The sequence below is a fragment of the Cavia porcellus genome, unplaced genomic scaffold (genome assembly GCF_034190915.1).
Source record: "Cavia porcellus strain 051 isolate PalLab524CR breed Dunkin Hartley unplaced genomic scaffold, mCavPor4.1 scaffold_1, whole genome shotgun sequence".
Lineage (NCBI taxonomy): Eukaryota > Metazoa > Chordata > Mammalia > Rodentia > Caviidae > Cavia > Cavia porcellus.
Genome location: NW_026947484.1, coordinates 145755698 through 145768316, shown reverse-complemented (window position 1 = coordinate 145768316; position 12619 = coordinate 145755698). Strand labels below are relative to the sequence as shown.

The 12619-nt window shown below is 34.6% G+C and overlaps 1 long non-coding RNA gene across 1 annotated transcript; it reads right to left on the bottom strand.

Annotated features, from left to right (window-relative positions):
• Positions 1 to 340: 340 nt before the first annotated feature.
• On the bottom strand, positions 341 to 7686 carry LOC134473220 (uncharacterized). Its single transcript, XR_010043366.1, has 3 exons — positions 7569 to 7686; positions 7071 to 7216; positions 341 to 1672 (listed from the first exon to the last, which is right to left on the bottom strand). It is a non-coding gene; the product is annotated as an uncharacterized LOC134473220 (long non-coding RNA).
• Positions 7687 to 12619: the final 4933 nt, after the last annotated feature.

Here is a 12619-nt window from a genome sequence, read left to right as displayed (position 1 = left end):
CTTGGCCCTGTGCATTAGAGGACATAACCTGGGGGGCCTTATGCAAAATGGAACTGCAAGACCTCTGCTTGGTAGGGTAATAGTATCATGAAGGCTAATATGGTATAGAATCTTTTATTTCTTCCATAATGCTTTTCTTGTTGTGTTTTTATTTTGTTAGCTATCTAATATTTTCCTAAATAAAGAAAAAATTATAATTTTAAAGAAACATAAAAATTTTACCATTCATTTTTATGTTATGCAATGACAATTTTAAATATAGATATATTGTAGTCAGGGGTTATGAGGAGAACAATTAGAATCAGGACACAGAATTTATAATATTATTTTATTATGGTCACCCAGAGTTAAACAAAAGAAATTGCAGGAAATCTGTCCCCAACACTAAAGACATAGAACATTCAGCCAAGGGCCTGGATCCCACAGCAATGTCCTGCATGAATCCAAATGAAAACCTAGAGCCCATGACAATACCTCCCACAAGGTCATTGGAAGTCTAAAGCCCACAAGAAGGATTCATGCCAGTCTGTTTTATGGATCTGCACTGGGAAGGCCCAAAGGTCAGTGGTGGAAGCTAGAAAGTCTATGCCAGTGGGGAGAAGGAGCTGTGCTGGTAGGTTGAGGGTTCTACCCTGGAGCTGAAAAGTCACACTGAAAATAGGAACCGGGGCTTTCTTGAAGAGTACCACAGCCATCCTCAGTGACACGGAGTTTCCAAGCTACCCTGATGATAATAGTCAAGTAAATGCCAGAAAGTCAGCATGACAAACTTCTCCTGGAGATAAAATAGCACACATCTTCCTCTCTGGAGCCAGGAAGCATGTAATGCTCCATGTAAGGACCAGAGCTCCCCGAAAGTGAACCACAGCCACTCTCACCAACAAGGTCCCAAGCTCCTCCAATGACGATGGTCAAACTCACACTGGGGAAGCTAGTTATGATGAGCTCCTCCAGGAGAACAAACAGCTCAAAACAGCAACATTTAGGAGAACCCACAATGCCTAGCTCTTCTCCACGTCTCTATTTATGCTGACAATTTTCCTCAGGTGTACCATCTACACTCAGTAGCATGCTGATTTAATTCAGTGGGTGTTAAGTTGACTGTCAATTTTTAATCCATAACAAGATATAAGAGCACTTAAGTTGTGTAATGAATATACAAACACATGTACTTTGAGGATTGCACATGCCTGTGTGCTTTGCTTGGCCAGAGCATGAAAGGATAGCATAAAACTGGCAAGTGTTTTCATTGCATTTGCTCTCATTCTGCCAATTCTCTCTTCTTTTGGCTTACTGATGAGTTAGGAAGGGCTGACCATAAAGGGAACTATGATTTATTCTACCTTTCTCTTTCCTTTCATGTCTTAATTTTTATAGGTAGCTGGCTGGTATAAAGGAGTAACAACAATAAAAGAGAAATATTTGTTGTTTGTGGTTCTCAGAATGTCATTGCATTCTTTCTGTATTTGAAGAAAGTTCCTGCTTGAACTGAGAGTGCAGCATCTCTGGCTGTCAGGGAGCCTGCTTTTCTGTCCAGAATATGTTGTGCTCACCTAGTCCTGTTCAAGTCTCTGAGCTCCCACACACTGTGGAGTCTCCTGAATTCTGGGCACAACAGGAAACATGCATGTATCTTCTCCACTTCCATCCTCCATGGTCCCATAGCACTTCCCTTACAAAATAAAAGTTCAACAATAAAGTAATTAAGAACTTCAAGAAAACCACAGTAGAGCATTAAAACAAGCACAGAACCCCTCTTGGTAGAGGGCCACATGTGACTGTCCAGGTCTGTTGTCCACAAAGCAAGTCCTGGAGGAAGCAGAGCCAGCGAAGGGGCAGAGCAAGGCTCTCTAAAGGGAAGGAGTGGCCTATCCAAAAGCTGCAGACTTGGGCAACTAAGCTTAGATCTAAATAATCTGCCTGCAGTCTCCGCTGGTAAGTGATGGAGCTGTATTATCTCTGGAAACAGAAGCCCAGTCACGTGGCCTGGGCCTGCACTGTACACAGCTCAGCTTCTCAGTTGTTCTATTCCTCATAGCCAAGAAACATTTTCAGGTTAATTCACTGACAGGCTTGTTCCAGAAGCACAGTTACCATTATGCTAATGCCATTCACAAGACAGGTTAAGTGAAGTCAGCAACTACATTAGTAATAATTATAATATTTAGAATAAAAATACTTATTAGCAATAAGAATAGCTAATGTTTACTGGGCATCTACTAAATCCCTGGTGATCCCCTATGAGTTTCTATTAGAGTATTATATTTTTCTTCACAGAAACTCTGAGCTCAGCAATATTTTTATGCACCTTTAACAAATCAGGAAAATGAGGCACAAAGTTATTCAACAAATTGAGTAAGGCTGTGCAACTTGGCTAGTGACAGAGTCAATTTATTCAACCCAGGCAGTTGTGCTACTTTGAATGACCTCTTTACCTGGATGATTTCTGTGCTAGCAAGGCCTGCCAGTAGGCAGGTAGAATTAAAGTAACTGATCCAGAAAGGATAATCAATATTTATTTCTAGAATACTATAACTGGGAACTTTAATAACATTTTAATACATCTGACATAAATAACTAAACTCGTATTAAAACATAAATAACTAAACATACTTTTTCTTGCATTTTCCTCTTCAGAAAAGACTTTTTAAATACTCTTACTATAGATCTAATTCTTTATTGTGTAGCCAAAATTCCATATGCAGGAAATACTTTATGCAGTTCCATAGGAGGAAATATTTTGTATTTACCTGGATATCCTGTGTACCTTTCTTATCTACACTTAAGACACAACCAGGAATCAGGAAATAAAGGGGAAACCCCACTGACTCACTGAAGGGATTGTTCTCCACGGAGCTATTGACCTTAGCATTGTGTGCAATCAGATTTTCTAACTTACACATGGTTAGTTGCATAGCTTGCTTGCTTTTGTTTTCTGTATGTGTGCTGGATAACGCACTCGTGAAACTTTTTGATTTAGCATAACGTAGTTATGCTAGTTAGTTAATCTAGTTTGCTTTGTTACTCTGTTTCATTTCTGGATTGGATCAGCTCTATGAGGAAGCTCACGTATCAAATATACAGATACCTAGTAGTGAATCAGTGGTCCTGAGTAATAAACAGTGACAAAGGTAACCAAGAAAAACAAACAGAAAATCCTAAGCACTAGGATAGGTGCTTATCAGCTTTTCATATGAGTATGAGAGTGTCTTTCAGTCTTAATTTATTGTACTCTATGAGAAACCTCAATGATTGGGAACAATGCCAACAAAATCCATGTTACCAAAATAAATTATATTTTCCAACAAAAAGTACCTTTAAAATTTAGTACTAATAAGTGCAGTGAGGTACATGTTATCACATGCTATCTTATGGACTGTAAATACGCACTGTCTTTCTGTAAAGAAAACTGATAATTGTAAGAGCCATAAAAATGCTTAGCTCTTGATATGTCAGTTTGTTTTGAGACACATTCAAGAAGAAATAACTAAATTTGCTAACAAAGCTTATTCTTAGCATTATTTTAAATATACTAAATTTAAGATTATCTTAATATTTGATAAGAGTAAATAATGTATTATGTGATGAAATTATGCATATCATTTTAAATGGATTTAATTAACTATAATAAACTGTTTAAAAATACACATCCACTCACTAGTCATGTAATATTAGAGAAGTAATTTCTCTATATAACTTAGTTCTCTGTGGTTGGTACAGAAGAAATACTAAGTTAATGTTGATTATTTTATTACCTCTTTTATCATCTTCATTCTCATTTCAAAATAACTTTTGGTGTGCTTTTTAAAATATCCAATTTTAAAATTTTTGAATAGTAGTTTGATCTTAATGGTTTAACAAATATTATGTAGGTATGTGTGTATCTATAAAATAACAGGTAATTAAAATTTCTTCTTTAAAGCTTAAAATATTTCTGTTTATTAACAACAAACATATTATTTATTATCAGAACAAATATTTTCAATATGAAGACACAAAGCATACAATGCAAAAGCCAAACTACATTGAGAAAGGATTTATTCTACTCATTATATACTCTTTTAGAAAGATAGCCATGAAAATAGTTAAAATTAGGCTTTCGGGTCAAATGAGTTACACTTCACTAGCTGGAATAGTCAGTGATATTGTTTATTCCTGATTAATGCTAGACAATGAGAGACAAACAGTAACAAGAAAAACCAGATTGTCTGAGACCACTTGATCTTGAACATTATATAACAGCCTCATTTCTAGGTGTGTTCACCATACTGAACTTCAGGAAATTACCTCTTGGAATTTACCAGAATTTTGTCTAGATTAAAAGAGTTGCCACAGGAAAAGAAATCCTGATTCTATATTGGTTCCTGAATGATCTGTAGTCTGGGCTGGTTCTGAGTTTCTTAGGGACTTACTTCTTGAAAGAGAAATAATTTAGCTACTTTCTGTATATCTTTGGACTAATAAAGAGGGCCCTTGACTACTCTAATTTCATTACAATTCAAATGCATAATTTGTACTTTGGAAACAATCCCACCATATATTCTGAAAGAAAAATGGAAATGCTTCAATAAACATAAGCTTAACAAGCTATATCCCTTTAAATTACTGTATGAGATGACAGGTCACATAACAATTCAATCAATCTCAGTAGTATTCATTTTTCCAGTCCATCTGTTGCAAGATGGTTCCTTTTTCTTTCATTTCTTACTTTCTAGGGGATGTACTATAGGTCATAGACTCAATCGCACCCAAGAAAAGGTGAATCTGTTGGGACTCACTGGACAGGACTGATGACCTTTCCACACGTGTTAGCATTGCTTTCCTAAAGCATTTTGTTAGCACAAAATGAGAAACCCAAAGTATAAATAATTTAAAAAACAAAAGAGCAGATAGAAGATAGAAAACAGAGAAGTAGATCTTGTAGAGATGAGAAAGGGATCTGGGGGTGCAAAGGGGGAGCCAAGCAGGGGAGAGAAAAGGGAGATTAAAGGAAAAATATAAGAGCTCAAGATGTGATATACATATGTACAATTTCTCCATGGTTACTGTAGGAACTATGCATCACAAATACACTGTGTATCACAAACATGACACAAAGTAATAAAGTGGCATAAAACATCTGGTATTTGTAAGAGCTTTCAATAGGGCAAATGTACACTCATATGCCAGTAGAGACGTTTTCTTGACATTTAAAAAAAAAGTCTCGGTTCTCTATTTCCTTTGTATATAAATGAATCCTCCAAAAAGTCCTTTGTATTTGAAGTTTATTAGCCAAATTGGTTCTATTTTCTTCTGTATGAAGATATTAATTAAGTTTATCTTAAAGAAATGATTCTTAAATCATGAGACCTAGTGTCTTGCTAAATCCTTATCAGTATGGGAATAAATGTTTTAAGAAGCAAATGAGACTTTGAATCTGAATCCTGAAGGAGATTTTAAGATACTTTAAATTTTTATGCCTGTCTTAAAAGAAAAATTCTAAAATAATTTAAAACATTAGCTTAAAAAGTAACACTACTTTCATTGCTGAAACAAAATACTGACATCCAAAATTAAGGAAATAAAGGTTTATTTTGTTCACAGTTTGTGGAAGTTTCATCCATAATCTGCTGGGTCCAAAATAGGGATGGCTCAGGGCAGAGAACAACAGTTAATGGTGGCAGAAGACAGGAAAGCAACAAGAACAAAGAGGAAGAAGCACAAGAAAAACTCTTCCTCTCCCTTATATTGTAGTTAGGCTACTCACATTAAGGTGGATTTACACTCATAATCCCAGCATTGGACCATGAATCAATCACAAACTCTAGAAGCTTGCCCCCTTGACTGTATGAGGCTTTGGGGGACATCCAGACACAAAACAAATAATTACTAAAAAAAAATCATGTTTTAGTTTAATCCATCAATAATAAGTAACATAAACAACCACTCTGTAAAAACTCAATGTTTCATCGAAATTGTCTTTCAATCATTTGGAAGTTCAGTAATCAATCATTGTTTTGACGAGTAACAGCCTGATGTTTTAAAAAGTCTTGATATGAAAAAAGATAAAAAGAATGATTAATTCTTGGAAATATTTCTTCCACTCCATTAAAGAAGAAATTCTTTGGTGTCACAAAGCAGTTTTCTAGATCTCACCTGGAATTCAATGGAAGAGAAACTTGGCAAATATGATAAAACTATTACTGACTTGAAATGCAAATAAAATCTTTCCTTTGTTCTTTTCAGGAAAAGCTAATATGATATTGAGAGCAACCTATTACAGAGCAGCCAGCACCTCACACATTCTGACAGGTTGACACAGGTTTTTCTAATGGAAGTACAGATGTTTAAGAACTCCCACAGGACCATTCCAAGAGTTTTCATGGTTAATGTCCAACTGTTATAACAGGTTCATCCAGGGAGAACATAATGAGAGTGAAGCCCAGGGGAAATGAGACACTGGCATAGAAATGGGGACGTCCAGACTTCTAGGTGCTAGTACTAAATCTCTGATGTTTGAGATAAGAGAAAGTGTATTGGTCATAAAAACACAAAGCAAGTTGAAATGTGTATTTCTTTGCATATATGACAAACTGTCGCAGAGAAAAATAGTGACTATTTCTTTTCTCTTTTTGTATCAGGGTTTGAACTCATGACCTTGTGCTTGCCATGCAGGCACTTGTACCACTGAGCTAAATCCCTAACCCCATAGTGACTATTTCTTTGTGAAATTTTCTTGAAAAGAAAATTATAGAAATTTTCATAATTTTGTATATAAGATCATCTTGCAAGTATGTTTTTAAAATACATCTTGCTATAACTTAAAACTAGTGGTAATTTTACCAGAATCAGAAGAAACAAGAGAATAGTTATTTTTGGTTAATGTGTCCAGTCCTTCGCAAACTTGAATATGCACACAAAAATCACTTGGGGAACTAGTTAAAATGTACTTTCTAGTTCAGTAGATTCAGGGTGCTAGGATTTTTCATTTTAAAGGAACTTCCACAGAGAATGCCCAGGACTTCACTTGGAGAAACAAGGATTGAGACCATCCCCAGCTCCAGTCCATTTCCCCGTCTGACGTTACTTACCTTCCGTGCTGCACTTGATTCACCTAGGGTAGATACCTGATGCAGGAGGATTGGAGTCTTCTCCTGATTACAGTTGATTCATTCCCTGAGGGTGGCATCTGACTCAGAACAGGTTTGTCAGGTGCTCTTGTCCAGGACCTTTTGAACTGTAAACAGAGCATATCAGTGTCTCTGTGGCAACAAAGCTACGTGTTATGATGATCAGGTCTAGAGGTTGTACATTTTCCTCCTGAAAAAGGAAAATTGTTGTAGAAGAAGAGGCCAGTAAATCAAGAGATGGGCAGAAACCAAGCTACAGAATGTTCTTAGTTTTCACTGAACGTGAGCTCTAGGGGCAGCCTTACCTTTACAGTGCCATGTAAGACTTGCTCCATATTCTTTATGTACAGGTATGGTTGAAAAACTCCAGTGAACGTTTAAATCTTTTTAAAAAATTATTACAAAAAAGCCAGGCTGCCGTTAATTCCCCTCAAAGACGCCCCCTTTAAACACACTTACGCCGTCATTCTTGCCACTTTTTGAAGCGTTCAGGAAGTCTCCCTTACATGTCTCTAGTCATACTTTCGTGATTACTTGATGCTCCAAATCTACCTATGATGGTTATTTTGACTTTGGGAAAGAGCCAGAAAGTGTATAGTGTCAGATTTGGTGAGTAACGTGGATGACGACCTGCTGTAATGTTTTTACAAGCTGACCTCTCTGCTAGATGACACTCAGCAACAGCATTTGCTCTATTTTTTTTTATCACGTCTTGTAAAAACATAAAAGAGAACTTGACAGCCTCAGAAAATGGCAAAAACAATGGGATAAGTATGTTCAAAGTTCGGGAAGTATTTTGAGGAGGATTAGTGGCAATGCTGCATTTACTATAATGGGTTCTTTAAATTTGAGCATTCATATATATTTTAATCATACCTTGTATGTATAAACTTACTGGAATTAGTTTTCTGTCACGTACAATGAAAAATGTGCTCCCTAAATACAACACTCATACAATACACTTATTATTTTATAAAATAGTTTCATTCCTTTCTTCCTTGGACTAAATCATTCACTGAAACTTATACACAGAATCTATCTTCTAAATTTTTATTTGTTACCTCTTTGACTGAGTTCAGTATGGTTTAGAGTACTTGAAACACGATAATTGTGGACAAATTTATTTTTCATTGAGCACAATTTGTACTGCACAGGAGATTCCACTTGGAGGCAAGTGTCATATGATCACTGCTCTTCCGGTGGCTCATGGTTTAGTAGGGAAGACAAACAAATAGGCAAAGTACTTTAATATGATGTGATATGTCACAGAAATATAAAGGAGAAAGCACCATTGAAGAAGCAGCATCTTATCCCTAAGTTTTAAAGGATAAACAGAGAACAAAGAAACTCCAAGCAGAGAGAACCAAAGAGGCAAAGGTATAGAAATAAAAAGAAGAAATTTTCCATTTAGAAAATTGTAAATATTTTAGTGTAAATGTAATACGAGTATAAATGCAATATGAATAAGATGCCAGAAAGCCTGTAGGCAGTATGTAATGATCATGGGAAACAGAACAAGACCATGTTTGTTTTTAGACACTGTGCTGAAAAATGTATTGTGAAAAATCAGGATAGTGACAAAAAGTTCTGTTAGGACAGATAGTGAATGTCTGTGTAAAAGTAATAATAAAAATGAAAATTTTCAGGATCAACTGTTATTGCCTGTTACAAATAGCCCACCTTTCTTAATTTATTTTAGACATATATAATTTTGGAATTGTTATAACATTATCATTTTACATGCATATATATGGACAACATATTTTTGCACCTTTTAAAAATCTAAAGTATCTTTTAGAGAATTTCTCTAAAAGTCAATTTAAATAAATTCATGTAGATTTAATTGATAAGCATTATTTTTGTCATCTTCTTTCATATTTGTCATTTTATGGATCCCTGTTTTGGTTTTTCCATTGTCCTACTTTCCTAACTTCTGTTAGATAACGTGCATTTTACTCTGCTGGTTTGAAACTCAGACAATATAATTTTATTCTTCTATTTCAATCTATAGCCTGTTCTTATATTTATAATTCATTCATTTATTTTTATCCTAACAGAATTATAGTATTTGCCAAAGGCTGTATTTTACTTACCTCATTCAGTTCTAACAGAAGTGCTTTAGTAGACTCTTGTTTCCCTGTAGACATCAGTACTCACCTGTCTCATGTTGATTTGTTTTCTACAGCTTAAACCATTCACAGAATAGATTTTTGTTGTCACTAGTTGCTTCTTTTGACAATACATTTTAAAAATAATGACAGGAATATTTTAAAATTATTTACTGATATTTGTTTCCCATATTTTCTTAGTGCTTCAATTTATATTGCTTCTTTCTGGAAAATTCCTCCAACCATACTTTCAACGTGTGTGTCTAATGGTTTGAATCCTAGCGTTTCTGACATTATTTGCACCTTACTCTAATATAGATGTCTCATTTAACAAGTGAATTTATGACAAAGGTATGCTGTTCAGACATACAATCCACCACTTGAATTTGCGACCTATCTTTTTTTGAGTACAGTTCTGTATATCTTGTTAATAAGGCCTCAATATCTTCTTTGTACAGCACATCTTGTTTATATAGTACCTGTACTTTTGCTGACTGTACTGTACAAAACAGTAATATAGTTTTATGTTCTGTTATATATTACAGTACTGCATGTAAGAAGTATGCAAATAAAGGCAAAGTCTTTAAGTGGAAGTTTCCCTTGACTATTTCTTTGTTCTGCATACTATAGTGAACATGCTATATGCAAGTGTTTATTTAGTGACATATTTACTTCATGGCCCAGAAGCAGAAGAAAGCCCAGTCATTAAATGAAGAATTTCTATAGTTAAGTTATAATGGAAAATACCAAGATTCAGTTTTTCTTCTTGTACCTAAGGATGTGAGCGAGACATGTGCTTGGTTGTCTTCAGCATCCAGAGGATAAATGAAGCCATGTGTAAGAGTGAGATCACCAACTGGAGCAGGAAGAGGGAGAAAACAAGGAGCCAAGAATAAGCTGTTAAAAACAAACAAACAAAGAATAAGCTGTTGAGAAGAACCAGCATTTAAGGTGGGGATAAGGAGATGTTGTGAGCCAGACTGGAAAGAAACCGCCAGAGGTTTGCAAATATAATCAGGAGTGTGTCATGGCAACCAAATAAGAAGGCAATTCCAAAAGAGAAGTAATCTCAGCACCAAATATTACAAGGAAGTTAAATAGGGTAAGTGTGCCAAACTGTTCATCACATGAAACAATGCATTATGATTACTAGGTTTTTTTTTTTCTTTTTAAAATGAGAAAACATGTTGTTTTCCGATGCTGGTGAAGTAGGAAGTCAGGAGAGAACAGGATACAAAAAGATGAGGAACAATTAATGTGTCTTCTAGGTATTGGATAAAAATGGAGGATAAAGACCACAAGTACATGGAGACTAGCCTTTAAAATGGTAATATGAACAGGTGTGGTGACACAAATCTCTAATTTCAGCACTCAGGAAGATTGAGACAGAAGGATCCAAAGTTTGAGCTCAATCTGGACAATTTAATGACTTAGAGAGACCCTGTCTCAAAAATAAAAATCACAAAGGAGGAGAGGGTAGAGTTCAGAGCAAAGGTTTAATCCCCAGTACTGAAAAAAGTAGTATAGTCATATTTGGGGAAAGAACCAATACATATAAAGACATTTGTAGATGGAAATTAAAGTATTTGGAGGGGAGTTCATATCTAGAAGCTTCCTAGAGTTCATATCTAAGAGCGTCAGCTTCTAGGACTTGTGATGATAGGTAAGAAGTGAGGTGAGTTAATACTGTAGTAACCATGGTATTATAACTATTAATAATACCAGTCAATAGTAGTAATAACAGTGATCCACTTGCACCAGTAATATTGGATATTCTTTCAGAGTAAATCAAATAACAGAAATATTTGCCTGAAGAAAATAATTGGATGTGTTCAGTTATTCCCCTGCCAAAACAAAAACAGATTTAAGAGAAGAAATTCCTTTCCATAGTTATTTATATAAATGAATATACTGCTTCTAGTGTACTTTTTAGAAAATTTTTTATTCAAAGGGAAAAAAGAAAGAAAAAAAAACAGTATAAGGGTACAAGTAATACAGACTTACAAAAAACGGTAAGCAATCACTAGTTAATAGATTACATATTGTCATCTTAGAAATAGTTTGTTCAAGTTACAGGATTAAAGTATACAAAGTGGGCATTCAAACAGTGAAACTGCAAAAACAGTTGTGTTCAATGATCCAACAAAAATTCAGTAATATGGTCATCTATCTTAACACACTTAAACACACTTACAGTTGTATCCTTTAGAGCACTTTTTTTTCACTCTTTTTTACAACAAAATTTACACATTTTGGGTTTTATTACTCCCATAGTTCTTATTATTTTTTTGGAAGAGAATAAAACCAAATATGACAAAACAAAGCAGTCAGTCAAAACAAAGGATAGACACAGCACATGATATAAAAACAGAATACAAGGTTTTCAACAATGGTTACCATAATGCCTCTTGCTTCCTTAAAAAGAATTGCCTATATCATCAGGTATAATAAAATTGAACAAAACAGAACAAGACCAATAAAACCTAAACATTGGAAACATTACAGGACTTCAAAAGAAGATAATAGTCAAACCAGAATGGGCATCATAGTGAATCTTATTCAAAGTAGTTGCCTATACCCTCAAACTTGATACTATCAAACAGAATGGAACACAATCTAATCAGTCAAAACAAGATAGTAGGGGTAATACAGGGCTTCAAATCAAATTAATAGGAAATAAAAAAGTTACTATAATATATACTGCTAATTTTTTATTTTTCCCCTTAATTAAAAAATAATAATAAAATTAAAAAATAAATAATTTTTAATGAATAAGGGGGAGATTGAGATAAAAGAGGACATAGCAACATAACAATACAGGTCAAAGCATGACAATTTCAGCAATCTAGTGCTTCACCACCAAATAGCCCAACTTAATACTAATTTGCATAGTGTCTCTTTCCTTGAAATATTTGAATATAACTTCATATACTATAGCATCAAACATATCAAGACAGTGTAAACCATGCAAGAGGATGAAAGTATTACAGGGTATTTAGAACCAGCTAACAGAAAATGAACAATGGTTTCTACATTATCTCTTTGCCTATAAAAATTTTTGTTTATACTATCACATAAAATAAAATCCAGTAAGATACAACATGATAAAACCAATGGAGACAGAAGAGCAACAGTTTCGGGGGACTTCAAAACAAAGTGATATTAAAATCAGCACTAGCTATTATAATGTCTTGTTTTCTTCAAAATAGCTGTTCATGTCATCACAGGCAATAATATCAAGCATTCCAGAATAATGGGATTATTACTCATTCCAATTAATGAGTGAAAACTTTGTAAGGCTTCAAAGCCACATAATGGGGAATCATGATTACCACATACTTTTATATATTTGGATCATTTCTTACACTAGGGAAACTATTTGGTATTCATACATGTGAGTTT